This window comes from Meleagris gallopavo, chromosome 8, assembly GCF_000146605.3.
Source record: "Meleagris gallopavo isolate NT-WF06-2002-E0010 breed Aviagen turkey brand Nicholas breeding stock chromosome 8, Turkey_5.1, whole genome shotgun sequence".
NCBI classification, from domain to species: Eukaryota; Metazoa; Chordata; class Aves; order Galliformes; family Phasianidae; genus Meleagris; species Meleagris gallopavo.
This window is the reverse complement of record NC_015018.2, coordinates 14,083,028-14,098,001: the sequence shown is the minus strand read 5'-3', so window position 1 is coordinate 14,098,001 and position 14,974 is coordinate 14,083,028. Positions and strand designations below refer to the sequence as shown.

The 14,974-nt window shown below is 39.2% G+C and overlaps 1 long non-coding RNA gene across 1 annotated transcript in view; it reads left to right on the top strand.

Moving 5' to 3' along the window:
* The first annotated feature begins 1,706 nt into the window (after positions 1-1,706).
* Positions 1,707-14,974, top strand: part of LOC104911947 — a 15,866-nt gene continuing 2,598 nt past the window's right edge. Inside the window, exons 1-2 of the long non-coding RNA XR_004160578.1 lie at positions 1,707-1,812; positions 5,778-5,862. This is a non-coding gene — a long non-coding RNA (uncharacterized LOC104911947). The remainder of the gene's footprint in view (positions 1,813-5,777; positions 5,863-14,974) is intronic.

Genomic DNA, 14,974 nt, shown 5'->3' with positions numbered 1-14,974 from the left:
AGGGCAGTTTAGTGCTTGATGTCACAGAAACTTCCTAAAGAGCTTCATCCCGACTCCTTTTTTATCTGTATGGTAAGTAGCTGGTGGAACCTACTGCAAGTAAGCAATTTCTTACTGTAGTAAGAAATATCTTCCATCAACCATTCTTCAAAGCAAATTATTAGGCTTTTGACCTGTGAATAACGAAGTTGCATCAATTATTTCCAGATATATTCTGAAGGTGAGTTTTAATGAATTAGCATGTTGCAATAGTTTTATTTGGAGAAATTACATTTATTTCAAAACAGTTGCCTTTGTTTTCCTGATGCGTTCTCTGGAAAACAGTTTTTAAGCACCAGGTTTAGCTATTCAGTAATAAGTATAATCTTAGATGTAAGCTGAAATCAGAAAGACTGAAATTCAAATTTGAGATGTGCTTAATTGTTATCCAAAACTGCATGGTACTTTGTTTGCTACCCGGAGTCAGTTCTTCAAGAAATGTTTCATCTTCTGTAACTGAATTCCAGTTCCAGTCTTTCACTGAGAATGTGTATAAAAGCATATGTTGGCCTGTTTGTTTGTAAATGGAGAGTCAAGATGCAAAACTGTAAACTGGAAGAATGCTACATATCTGCAAAGGTCTGCTTTATGTTTCGTTATGTGAAAGTATTTCTTATTTTTTCATTTTTTTGAAATCTTTTGATTCCGTACCAAAAAGCTTTTTTCTTTTCTGCTCTGTGGGTATGTGTAACATGTAACATTGCAACCCGAAGTTTAGCCGCTTTGTTTCTTTTTACTTCATAACCTTTTATAAGGCTTTGCAAATTAAATTCGGTAATTGAAAAGGACAAGTTTCTTTAACACAAATTATAGCCTATCTTAGAATGCATGATCTGTTTCACAGCCATTACTGTGACTAAGTGGGTTGTGTGGCAGGAGACTCAAGAGTCTAGCTTAATAAATCATTGCCCGCTTGGTCAGTTTTCGGCATGAAAGAACAAAAGCATAATATAATTTCTGGTTCAAGTAGAGGATTATCAAGAAAGATTTGTGAGTTGTGTGCAACCCCCTAACCTTCTGGGAAAGAAGGCATTCTAAGACTCACTTATCTTCCCATGAATAAATAATACAGTCTTGCCAATTAAAAAATCCTTTATTGATGACACGCAGATTTATTTTGTGCCATACCTAGAATGCGGGTATCACAAGACAAAGTTTAATTCAATTCTGTAGATATCTCTGTGGGAAGCAAAAAACATGTAAAAGAGCCCCCGCTTGCCTTGAGAATGTGGGACAGAAGGAGCTGTACACAACTTCAGGCTAACCATGCTACAGACTGCAAAACCATCTCATGGAGAAAACAAATGCCCAACTTACGCAAATTACAATAGAAGTCCAGCTTAGTGATTTAGAGTTTCAAAAATACAAAAGGTATGGTAATATCAAATGGGAAGCACTTTAGAGCTTAGTGTCTTGAATGCATGCAGATGAATGAGAATGTTTTAATTGTAGATCGAATTAAGTTTAACTTATTCAAATGGTCCTCTGTCTTCACTTCTAATTGTACCATATGGCATCACCTAATAAGAGCCAAGTGCAGATGCCAGCTATATCACAGTATGATATATTATAAAGCAATCAAATTTGAAGTGAAGATTTATGATGGAACTCTTCTTTGTTAGAATCAAGCAAACAAAAAAGCCATCTGATCTATTACAGGCACTGAACAGACCTCTATTTAAAGCTCCTGTTCCAAGAACTTGTCCTTCAGCAAATGTCCTGCATCCCTAGAAGTCTCAAAGGGGGCTAGGAGCTGAGAGAAGGATGCTAGAGGTGAGACTTACCTTTATTTTGTTGCCAGCATATTTTGCTTGGTAAGGGCGAAGTGGCTGAGGGGCTACTCCCTGCTAGTGTGCAGCTGATGGAGCTGGAGTGCCTGTTTCCTCTTGTACAGCTTAAGTGCATTTGGGAATCCCATTTTGGGTGGGTCTCCAATTCTTTTTCCTCTCCCCCAACAGCCGTAGATACACATTAAGGAGGTGGGAGAGAACATCAGTTTTTATCCCTGAATAACCCATGCTACATCATTCTGTTGGTGTTGCTGGCACTAGGTTTGATCACATGTGACTGGGAATAGCTTTAAGGAGACAATCCCAAAGACTCGAAGTGCTGGAGAATCCTCTGCATTCTTTCATTTTCCTATGGGTAGAAGCATATGGTTCTGGGAAACTAGAATAACTTGAACATTAAATTGGGTGCCAGTAAGATTCCATATGTTTATATCATCATTAAAAATGAATAAATCAATCAATAAGGCAGTATATTTTCTACATTGCCTTCTCATTATTTGCATCCAGAATTCACAGCAGCTTCTCAGGAGCTGCAAAACTGTCATTCATTTCCATGCTTTGTTACAGGGTGGTGAAATTCAGGTTGTTTACTTTTGCTTTTTTATGGAGAAAAAATCAGCATATCTTTCTGTTTACTTCTTTTTTTAAGGCTCTCCAAATGATTTCTGAAACTTTTAGGAATACCACAAATAACAGCGAGGAGTTTGCTATTGTTCCGGTGGTTAGAGAGGAAGGCACTGTAATTAATGCTGATTTGTTCAAGTTTGCCTAAAATTTAAAGTAGCTTGATAGTAGACTTGAATTAAAGAAAGCTACTTGGAGATATTTGATTTTTTCCAATGAGTAAGTTGGAGTTTGAGTATTCTATTCTATATCTATAAGAATACTTCTTTAGAAAAGTTACTATTATATTATTAGAAACAAATTCTAATTTAATGTTGAAGCAAAAAGCAGAGGCTGAGCTATATCCCCCTGGGACACCAGGAGGACATCAGCATCCATCTGCAAACAGAAGGATTCAAACAGTGATTTCTGCCATTGCCAGTTAGGGAAGTTTTAGAAAAACAGTCATCAGGAATATCTGCAGGTGAAGAAATTGCAACACATGTGCATTCTGACTGTCATTTGACCTATGTACAAGCATGTAAATCTCCCATTATTCCCAAACTGAGTAATCCGTAGATAAAACCGAAGCCATCAAGCGGAAATAATAGTCAGAACTATGTAGCACTGACAGTACGCAGAGCTCGCTGCTCTCTTCTGGCCTTTGTTGCACTGCTTGCTGAGCGAGGGCTGAAATAAAACAGTTGTGTAAGAGTGTGTGAATCTTCAAGTACAACAGAATAACTTGTCCAGACTAAAAATACAAGAAAAGATGAAACAGGAGGAAGATTAGGGTTGATGTACAGGGCCTGAGACAAAGCAGTGACAACACAGAGATCTCCTCCTGCTGAAGAGGAGGTATGGGTTTGATCAGATGGGTCAAGCTGTGAGCTGAAGGAATCCTAGTTCTTCCTTGAATCTGCCTTCTGAGACCAGCATATTCACAGCGCTATTTTGTTACAAAAGTGAAGTGCCCTGGCAAATTTATGCCATACGTGACAAGAAGCAGATCCTCCCAAGTGGAGCAGAGCACGCATTTTCCTTTCAGATTTATCCAAAAAGAATTTTCATTGTTCTTAATAATTTAATCCAGGTTTCTGCCTCTTTGTATATGTTATGTACCGAGAAGTTCAATGTATAAAATCATTTGTCTACTTTCCTTTGCTGTTAAAGAGTTTTAGGGAAATAGCTGAAGATGGTTAACCATAATTAATACTTTTTGGTCTGCCTTCTGCAACTGCCCTCTTGAGACAAATTGTCATGATGATACCTCCGACACTTCAAAAGATTTCCTTTGGAGGAGAATGTCTACTGTGGCACTTCAGTTGCCTGATCTCTCCAGGCTTCTTATATAGTCAGTGAAGAGAAAGATGTTTTTCCTGAGAGTCTAAGCAATTCAGAGCATCTGAATGAGCCTCTCTTCTAAATCAACCTCTCAGGCAATTGGTTTCTTTCAATGACTATAGGTAGCATATTAAACTTGTAATGAGAATAAAAACAAAACAAAACATAAACCCAGCGCTGCTTCCCCCATGAAATATTTGCAGGTACAATGCAACTTTTAGATTTGTTTCTATGTAAGTTGATTTAGCTGCATCATTCTAGCTCTAGATGGGGAAGAAGAGTAAGTAGTCCCAAAAACACCCCAGGAAGTTCTGGTTGAAGGGCAGTTGTATCAGACCTGAGCTGTACATTGCAGTCCTGTTGAAGGCGCTAGCTCACCAAGAGTAAAAGCTTCAATATGTGGCCTTAAGTAAGTAGAGAGCTCTATTAGTTTTGTTATTTTTAACAGGAAGGGAGCTGCCAGATTCATGTTAGCAGATTCTGGTTAAATATCTCAGATCTGATTTTCGAGGCAACTGAAGCAGACGTCCAAGTGTCACTGCAATCATGCAGCCTCCCAGACTATAACCAGTGCACAGTAGGCAGAGCTGTGGTTTGTGGTCCTTTCACCAGACTCCTGGATGTGCAGCTGGTGGGGGTTCAGGCAACTTGTGGCTATTGTGGGACTCTGGCTCCCCATGCAGCCTCCAGTACTGCACATGTTTCAGCTGTCTGAATGCTGAATCCAGCCAGGAAAACAGTCCCCATGTCTGCAAAACCTGTCTAACGAGCATTGTTCTGACAGACTTTCTTCTCCTTTCCAGTTGATTTCCAGCATCTCTGGTAAAGTCATTTTCTTCTCATCACCCTCATGCTGTCACTTACACCTACAACCTAATTGGAGTAGCTTCCTATCATCCACCACATCACCCTTAGCACAGGAGTGATCTTCCATCGCTGCTCTCAGCCCTTTCCAGCCAGACTTTTCCCCATGCTTTGCTCTGTCCTCTCACGCTAAATCTCTTGTCTGCATTCTTAACTTAAAAATTTCTGCTCTTCTGCCACGGAACTTGAAACAGCCTCGTGCAACTCTTTAAGATCCACTCAATAAATTCTGAAAGAGGAGAGGCTATTTAGAATTTGTAGCGAAGAAAATGCAAGATATGATCTCTGTGTTTTGGGTTAGTTTGGGAAGTTTTTACTGACAATGCTGAATGTTTCAACTGACACTCATTCACGAACATGTCACTGTACTCAAAATTCAAATTTTTGCCTATGTCTCCTATTTTGCTGCCATTTAGAACCAGCAGGCAAACACTGAAATCAACAGAGCTTGATTTTGCAGAGGAAAGTTTCTATCCAAATTTAAAGTGGCATTTTATACAAACTTTGTTCTCACATTAAGAGAACAAGGCAATGGCATTTAAAAAGTACCTTTCCTCCTATTAGATCTGCAGTCGGATTTTTGTTTGAATACTTCCCATTTCTCTTCAAATGACTTTTCTTTCACACTTGCTCACCAATCCTCTCTCTACATAGCACAGATCTAGAATGTGTAAATTAACTGTGGCATTCTCACTGGTGAAACAAAAGAGGTGATGAGATCTGTGTCTTTGAATTAATGTAAATTGTTTGAGAACTCTTCATGAGATTTGTTAATTTTTTTTTTTTATTATTTTTTTAAGGAAACTTTCCTATTCTCTGGTCTGGTTTTGGTCAGTATTTTAGTTACTGGTAAGTTTGTTTTATTTTCTTTAAACAGATGTTTTATCTGTCACATATAATGCCAATTAGATTAGGTAATTCCAGGTGATCTTATCAGTTTGTTCTGTGTAAGTCTTTACAGGACAGGCAACCCTTACTGAAACGGTTCAGGAAATTCATTTGTCTTCTGTTCGTTGTCATACTTTGCTGCCACAGAAAATCATTTCTCACAATACCATGTGTGCTAGAAACTTTATTCTGCTCTATACAATATCGCATTTATTTTATGGTGACTGATGCTTGTTTTTCATGTTTTAGATCAAGAGGAGCACTTCTGTAATGGGTTCTGACAGCGTTTATCAAATCCACAGCTCTTGCCATGCTGCATCCCCCAGAAATGAAGGTAAATGCTGTTGCTGTGCAGGCTGCAGCCAGACATTACCATTTTATACAGGTCTTGCAACAGTAGTTTGTTCATCTTTAGAAAAAAAGAATGTCTATAAAGTACGAAAGAAGTTGATCGTCTGTATCTATCACACAGGATAAGCTAAATTCTTTGAAATGTCTGTTAAGAGAGATATCGCCTGCAGTTTTCATTGACTTGAATTGCACATAGATGTCTAGGGACAGGACTTGACACACTTCCTATAGAAATGACAGGAAGATTCTTAGTATTACCTTTCATAGAGCATCAAATGCAAGTTTTTAAGTCCTAGAAAGTGGCATTCAGCCAGTACAGTGTCTTATACAAGCCTTAATCTGATGGGGTGACTTCTATGTGAATAGTGCTTACAGATTACATGATTCAGTGTTAAAAGCTGCAGAACCAGAGCCTAACGAGAGAAATGTTTTCAGCTTATACTTCAAATAGCATAGTTGTATCTATATCTTGTGTCAGTTCATCACTAAGGCATTTCATCACCTTCAAATCAAACTTTTAAGAAAATCTTGATTCCTGAGAACTGTTCAAGGCACAGGCAGGACATGGATAATAGCTGGGGTCACTACTTCAATTTTGCTATTGCAACAATAATTAAAAATAGTTACTATGAAAAAAAAATCTTAGTTTTAGCATAGTTTCTATTCTAGATTTTTAATGCTCGCATTGGATGAGCTTTGTGCACTTGAGAGGAGCTTGTTTTACTTTGGTGCAGTCCTGTGGCAGCAGCTAAGCAGGAGAGCAGGGTCAGCACCATTGTGCCTCCTGCTACGTCTGCTTTCCACAAGCTTTCATGTCCTCTCATCCCATTCTGTACTTCGGGTCCCTTTGCATCCTCATTGTCCAGGTGCTGCAGGAACAGCTGATTTATAAACGCCCTGCAGGAATGAACTCCCGTGGAGTGGCAGTCAGGCAGATGGGTTTTGATGATTTTGCAGCCCCTGTACAGGGCAGCAGCCTGCCCTTCCTTCTCGCTTCTCAGGCTGTCACTTCCCGTGGCATCTGCCCCTACAAGGCTGAAAGAGAAATTCATGTGAAGTGACCTGCAGATATGTGCTAGAGCAAGCTAAATGTGCTAAGTGTGATTTAAGAAATCCTTTGAAACGTAGTGTACTAGAACTTGAATATATAATGGCTTATAGATTTATATTTGTGTATGTGTACCTGCATGCCCACACTTCTCTGGTTTGTCTGCTCTTCCACAGCTATAAGCAGTTGTCTCTTGTCAAAGAACTGCCTTGTGAACTCAGCCAGGTCCTGGTTTGATGGCGCAGCCATTCTCCTGTCTTCATGTCTTATAATAAGGGCTGTTATCCGGCCATGCTCTGAGCATTTCTCAGAGGAGGAACAAAGAGAAAGGGATCAAGTTCTATGGCAAAACCTATTGAGACCCTGGTGTTTTAACAGATCTGTTTCTGGGTTGGTTTTTGTTTTGTTTTGTTTCACTGGCTCAGCGTCCTGTCAGCATGTAAGCTTGCAGAGGTAATCTGGATATTCTTGAGTGGCTCAGGAAGCTATATTTCTTGCTCTTTTCCCCAGACATGACCCATTTCTTTCTAGGATGATCATTCAGTTCTGCATCTGAGCATAGGCTTTTGCTGAGGTATATGTCAAACAGAACTGATTCCTTAAAGCCAAGAATAAATCCAAAAATTTATACATATGCAAGGAGCCTTTCTGCCTGGTCTGCTCAGCCCTAGCAATTTGATTACCTTTTCAAGCCTCTCTTTGCAAGAAGAAAGATCGTTTTTTCTTTTCCACTCCTTCTTCAAAAGTAATATTCTTTATAGCATGAAAAGCTGTCATATATAATGAAGGGCCTGTATACATGCCATGAATACTAGGTGGACTTCTGCCAGGGAGAAGATGACACTAAGACCTGTTGCAGACAGAGGACCTGAACTTTTTTTTTTCTTTTCAGAGTAAGGATTCAAACAATTTACATTTAAAGACCTGATCTTGCCATCTATATTGGCGAACAGAAATTTTATTCCACAGCATGGAAGCACAAGTATCATGTTAGCAAACTGACCACATCTCTAGTAAAATAGCAAGTGGTACAGATTACAGGAGACCTTGCGACTGGGTATTGCTTGGCAACGATACATGTTTAGGTCACAGACTTGGTAACATAACTCATGCTAGGTCATAGACTTGATGACATGATTACTGCTGGGATGAATAGGTAACATCTGACTGGGTAACACACAGTTCAAAACAACTAACTCTTTCACTGCTCTCTGGCAACACTTGTAAAGAGAGGAACACAGAAAAATAAAGCAATATTAAAGGTGAGAAATCTAACTTCTTGGAATTTGGAGAATGGTAAATATTGTTCTACAAAAACTTCTCCAGATGGAATTTCGGCTCTTGTTTATCTGGCTAAAAATACTTGCCTCATTTTCTTCGCATCCTAGATGTGAAGATCCTATATGTTTCAGTAAAGAGCTAGCATTGTATCAAAACATTGAGTTTTTCCTAATTTTTTTTGTTTGTGATTTAATGTTGCATTTTGCGTTACAATATATAAATGTGGATGTTTTGATATTATAGAAAGTTAGATTTTTGTGCGGTGTCCTTACTGCTGCTACACTTAAGTTCCTTTTCAAGTTGGCTCATGTTGCCCTTATGTCACAAGATCATACCTTTGCAACAGAAAGACATGCTTGTGGCAGATGTTTTAATACAATGCTTTTTTTTCCTTTGGTCTGAAAATTGTTTTCCAGAATGTGTTAGTTCTTCAGCTTCAAATAAGCATGTATTACATTACTTTATTATGCAGAAATTCTATGGAAGTTAACAAAGAATGTGCTGAGTGCATCTTTGGACACTAGTATAAGGATCTAATCACATGCCAAGAAAGGCAAGTTGTGCAAGTCTGCAGTGAGTTCTGGAAGTGAATGCGGTCAAAGCACTGTTTGAGTCTGCTTCGACATAGGGCAGATGTCTATGTGTTTGTTCTTAAGAACATGAGCAAATAATGCAAAATACGCTTGACCTCTGCACTGATTTGGGTTTGCTCTTTTAAAGAAAGAACTCTTGAGGTAGCTCTTGCCAGAGAAGTAATGATATGTTTTTTAAACAAAATTGCACATTTTCTTTCCAGATGAAGTGTGAGGTTACGAGGTTCATCATCTCTTTTAATATTCATAATGTAAATGTATAGGCCATGTGACAGGCATCTTTGGTATCCTCTGCTTTGGAGGGTTTTGCAGGGCTGAGGTACTTCTGTGGGATGTTTGGGATTTTCTCACACAGTGGTTTCATTTATAACTCAGGAATAGACCCGATATGTCTGTCATGACAGAAAATTGTGCGTTGTGGAACAGCTGAGCTTAGCTGGAGACTGAATACTCTTCCTTGTCACTCTCTTTGCTGGGCAGCTGCTGAAGAATGCTTTTGGTTGACTGAAATGTTATTAAGAAGTTCTCAACTGGTCACAGGGCATAGCCCTCACTTACCTAGGAAATTGCAGCCATGATTTTGAAATGGCAAACTGGCCATTTCTTTGCTTCACACAGGTCAAAAACCATCACTGGGAGGTTTCAGGCTTTGTAAATCAGAAGATGGAAATGGCAAACCCAGTAATAACATCTGCGTGCTATGTAAAATCATAAAAGTCACACCTCATATCTGAAATTTGTAATTTTATTTGTAACTTTTAACTGCAGCAGCTAAATTTGTCTTTCCAGTTTGTATAGTGCATGAAGTATTAATTGTACTAGCTGCTCGCATTTGTGTATATGTGAGTGAGCACTGTGGAAAATAAAAGATCTGTGGCCTATTTGCTGTCTCCATTAGCTTGTCCGTTGGCTATAGCCAAACTCCAGCGTATCTCAACTCAATATGTTGATGCCATTGCTAAGTCTAATTAACATGGCTGATCTCTGACAAAACAAGCTTAAAATATCTTGCTTATGAGAAGAAATTGTGTGTGTGAGGGAGAGAGAAACATATCCAAAGTTTGGATTATCTGCAACAATGGGAAGAGCAATACCTTGATCTTTGTCCATCATTTCAGGATATTAATGTCTTCTCAAGTGGTGCAGTCTCAATCATCCTGTGACACCACTGGGGAAATAAAGAGAGAATGAAGGTCATTTATTCCGTGTACTGTAGGAAATGCACAGTAAAGCTAGAATTAAAACCTTCCCCTTGCTGAGTGCTGCTCCTTTGTCCTGATCAAAAGCTTGCTCTATCTCTCCATAGGTGTCCAATGCATGTTTCAGCCAACTTTCCCTTTTGTGTGACAGCCTTTGTTTCTGATGTAAATTTAACTCTATTTCACATGTATTTGGCTTTTCTTGTTGCTGTTATCATAAACTACAAATCCTGAAGGCTGATTCACCCAGTGGTAATAACTGTTACTGTTACAGCTTGGGAACATGATTCTGTTTCAGAAACTGTGACTTGGTTTGTTTTAGTTCTGGAGAGCCTTAAACATTTTCCTCCGCAATAAATCCCAGCAGCTCTTGACCTGAATGGTTTTGTGTAACTGGATGAGTAACTACTACTAAACTGGCTTGCTGGCTGGAAGTTATGGAGTTTGGGTCATTTGAAATGTTATATGCAGATGTATCTCAAGATTTTGTCTCATTAGCATGAAAATATGCATATGTACATAATGAACATATAATGTGTATATGTATTTATATCTATGAATATATATGTAGGTATATATATATTCATTTCAGGGGCAAGAAAGTAGATTATTTAGAGGCAAGAGCAGAAACCCACACCAACAGTCTAGATGGGTTTGTTGCTGGCCTAGATGCAAACTGAACAAGCAGACAATAGAACTTGTTTTCTGCTAGCCGGCAAGGGAGACTTGGCATCCTCCAAAGGGTTTGTGCCTGAATAACACCACTGGACAGCCACAGAAATAGCTTTATCAGAAGAGGGAGAAACCATCCGTGGAATGGATTTTCAGAAGCAGAGCTCCCATTTGTAACACCCACCGCAATTCACAATCAGCAAGTGGCACCAGGGGCCGTGTGGCAGCTCTCAGTCCTGGTTCAGTCCCTGATTCCCTTCAGCATGCAACCTGCACTTAGTTCCAAATTTGATTGGCTTAAGGGTTGCCATTTACCTCTTGGCCATCAAATCTCAGCTGTGGGAGCTGTTTTTCACTCAAAGGGTGCAAATAACATCAGAATTGCTGTTTCTCCTTCTTTCCATCGTGAGGTATCTACAGCCTTTGGAAGAGAGTCCTCCAGGACTCCACAGGAGGATTTATAGTGTAGCCCCTGGAATGGGCTCCTTCAGTGTTTCTCTTGTTGTGGATGTTCTGGGGAGGAGTAAATAGAGGAATTTTTTTCCTGTCATGTGGGCTTGCTGATGTCTTTCTGCTGGAAGAATGTTGATGCTGCTTGGTAGATCTCCTTGAAAATGTTGGACTGAACACCCTTAGCACCTGGGCCAGTTTTAGGATGCAGACCAGACTTCTGTGATATTCCATCAAGGTATTTGGTAAGTCTGGTATTTAATCTCCATTTCCTACTTTGTGTTGATTTCTTTATTTGATCTTGCTTTGCAATCTTTCACTACAGGAAGAAAACTATTCACATGACTGAAATAGTATTATGTCTCTAAAAGATGCCTAGCAGAGAACTTAAATAGTCCAGTGTTTGGATTGGTAAGAAACGGAGGGGGTTATTGTGTGACTTGATGTTAAACAAAGCATCATTGGAAAGCTAACAGAAAGGATTGTGCTGGAGACTGATACCTAGCCCTCTCAGCCTCTTGGCTGATGGCTATAGTCCCCAGTTTAGTGGTCTATTCTCTAGTTATCTTCCATCTTCTCATGCTAGTAGCAATACACGTGAATTTAACTTAATCCGTTCCAGAAAACCTTCTTGAAAAGCCAGTTTACCTCTAGAAAGGGAATCAGCCAGAGACATCTTTGAAATTACATATTTGATCTGAACTCCCACCTAATGGAAAGGTCAGACACAGCCTGCATCTGGTCTTTTGAATCCTACTCAGAATCTCCTGTTCTAACCCTGATCTGTCTTCACATACTCTTGAAGGGGAAATACCAAGTTAGGTTCAAGTATGAAATTGTCATCCAAACCTTTTAACACTGAAAAAGTTTGAATCCCATTTTACTGTTTCACTTAATTTCTAAAATCATATTAGTTGCTCTGAGGCTGACAGCAGTGAAGTGCGGCATTTCCAGGGACAGCCCTTGTAGCACAAGAGAACGTTTTCACATCTCTCCAATGTTCATCTTCAAAAGGGCATCAAGGTCTTTTCCCGGCATCTCAATTGATGCCCACAAGTTTGGGATAGCTTGCTGTGTGACTTAAAAATCCAAAATCTGATGAAGAAGTCATCATGACTTATCAGGAAGCACACTCTTCTAACTGCACCTCGTTTGAACAACAGTAGTAGAAAATGGAAGGAAGTGAAAGAAAGGTTCATTCAGGAAATTTCAGCTTGTCCAGCTGTTGTGTCAGAAATCAGTTTCAATTTAATTTAATCATTGGAGGAGGGATACATTGCCTTGTGAATTCAAGGTCTATTAGCAGTGGGGAAGCTGACTGCTTCCTGTGAGACATGCAACTGTTGCTCATATTCTGACTGCTATAAATAGCAGGAGTGAGAGTGATGATTCAGGTACTGAGTGGTGTGACAAGGAGCAGGAAAAACAAAAAGGATAAATCTGTGTGAGGGGAATCTGTGCACCTTCTACTAAGGAGAATGTGAAGCATGTAGCTGGTACTGATAACAGTTGAGCTCAGAGCTTCAAAATACTGACAGTGCAGCTAGTGAAAAATGAGTGCACAAAAAAGTAATGGAAGCATAGAGAGGATGGTAGTATCTGAAGCTCAGTGGAGAAGACTAAATTAAATAACAAAGCAATTGCAATAAGTGGTTTCAGTGATAAACAATTCAGATTCTCAAGAAAAATAAATAAATAAATAAATTTGTCTGCATTCCAGCCCTGACAACACATACAATTTATTTATATTAATGTTTTCAAAACTGAAAGTACCAAAAGTGCTGCTTGGCATTTAGATTATTGACCAGTTCTAGGCTTGCTTGTATCTAAACTCACCCAGATTCACAGGTTACGTGTTCATGTACCTCTTCACTGTATTAACTCTAATAGGCTTTCTCAGAACACAGATTCAAGTTGGGACCTAAAACCTACACTGTTGGATTAGAAGGGAAAAGAGTAGGTAGTTTTTGCATTGGAATGCATTGGAAAAGTTTGCAGCTCTTCTTTGTTTCTGAAAAATGGGATTCCAAGTCCATGTTTTATGTTCAAGGCTGTGAGATTCAAACAGAAACTAATGAAGTCAAGGTCTGGAAAGATAGCTTTTCTAAATTGCAGAGAAGAGTTGGAAGGCAGAACACAGTCTCCTCTTCAAGGTGCTGATTGTAAACACCCTTTTTTTTTTTTGCCTATCTCTGTTTCAGTCCACATAACTATGAGCAGACATTGCAGCAAATGTTAGAATGCAAGATTTCTGCAAGGCAAGGTCTATCCTGCTGAGTGCTTTTGTGCTTGTGTTTCTTTCCAGCATAAACAGGGGGAGCTTTACTCTTTTCACCTGTGACTTTACCTCTTAACACCACTAGCTCAGTAGAATGCAAGTGATCTGAACATAAATGACAGTCAGAATTGTTGTGTGCATGCAGAGGGTTTCTACCATCAGATGAATACAGAGATAAACATGTAGTTAGTGTTTTAATTATTCACACTCTGTGAGCTTTGCCTTGTTGTGTTCGCAAGATGAGAAGTGCACAAGATGTAGCACTCTAAATCAAGTGACCTCTTACCAAAAGCATGGTTGAGGGAAAATTGTAATTTCCTTACTTGAATCACATGTCAGCACTTTGCCAATTACATTCTTCGATGCTCTTCAGGTCTTTTTTGCCCACAAACACTACACATAAACCCACCTATGGGGTGGCTCACAGCATTAGTCCATGTCAAACCTTTTTCTGAAAAGGCTGTGCTGGAGTCATTTGATGATTGCTAGTGCTCTGAAAGCCTGCAGGCAATCCTCCAGTCAGCTGGGTTTGTGCTGCCAAGGATAAGTGAGCTGGCACTTGGGCTACATGCCAGTACAACTGTGACTTCAGTCATAAAGTCATATCCCAGTTTCTAAGGAAATTATACTTTGCTCACCAAATTTACGAAGCAGATCATATTGTGGTCAGTATATTGCAGGTATCTCATGGCCAAATTTTGTTGTGCCCAGTTCAGAAGTTCCCTTTCACTTTGGTTCATCCTTGTTGGGATATTTACAAAAAGGAGTGTTTGTATTCATTTGGCAGTTAACTTTGTTACAAATAGGCATAAATACTAATTATTTCTGGGACAAGTTATCACCTAAGGGATGAACACTCATCTGTTTTCCTTTTTTTTTCCTCTTTCTTATCCTCTGTAACCTCAACCCCTGGATTTCTACCTCGTGCAGGAAAGTTCTTCAAAGAGATAAGGAAGTAGAAAAAACTAAAAGGTTTAGGGAAGAAACAGTTTCTGGACAATGCATCCAGAGATGTTGGTTCTCAAAGCATTCATGTCTGTGTTAAAGCCGGAACTTTGCAGAGTGAGATTTTTTCCTTTTTCACCTAGCTTATACAGCTCCCTTTCTGCTGTTGTGGATAATTGCTTCTGAAGTTCAGAATCCAACTTTGAAGATAAGAATTTGGGGTCTGAAGAGTGGATTCCTAGTGAGAATGTTAAAAGAAGTAGGGAGCGATCTGAACAAGTTTATTTGTGTAGGTTCTTTTAATCTGTTAGCTCTGAAGGGACTAATAGGGCTTCTGTTTTCTGGGAAAGCTGTAATGCTGTACATGTAGTTGGCCATCCACACTCCAGAGGACTGTGGGATAGGTCTCAACAGTAGGAAACAGAATAAAATATTCCAGAGGAGGATGCTTGGCCATTCTCACTTGATGGAAGGTGAAATTATTACTATCTAGATTAATTCTGTCCTACTTATGGATGCTAAGCATTCTCCGATAAATTCATGAAACTCAAGGTTAAAAAATTAATCCTTACATGGATTCTGGCTAAAGGACATATTTAAACCATGATTCATCATCTCTTTTTTTTTTT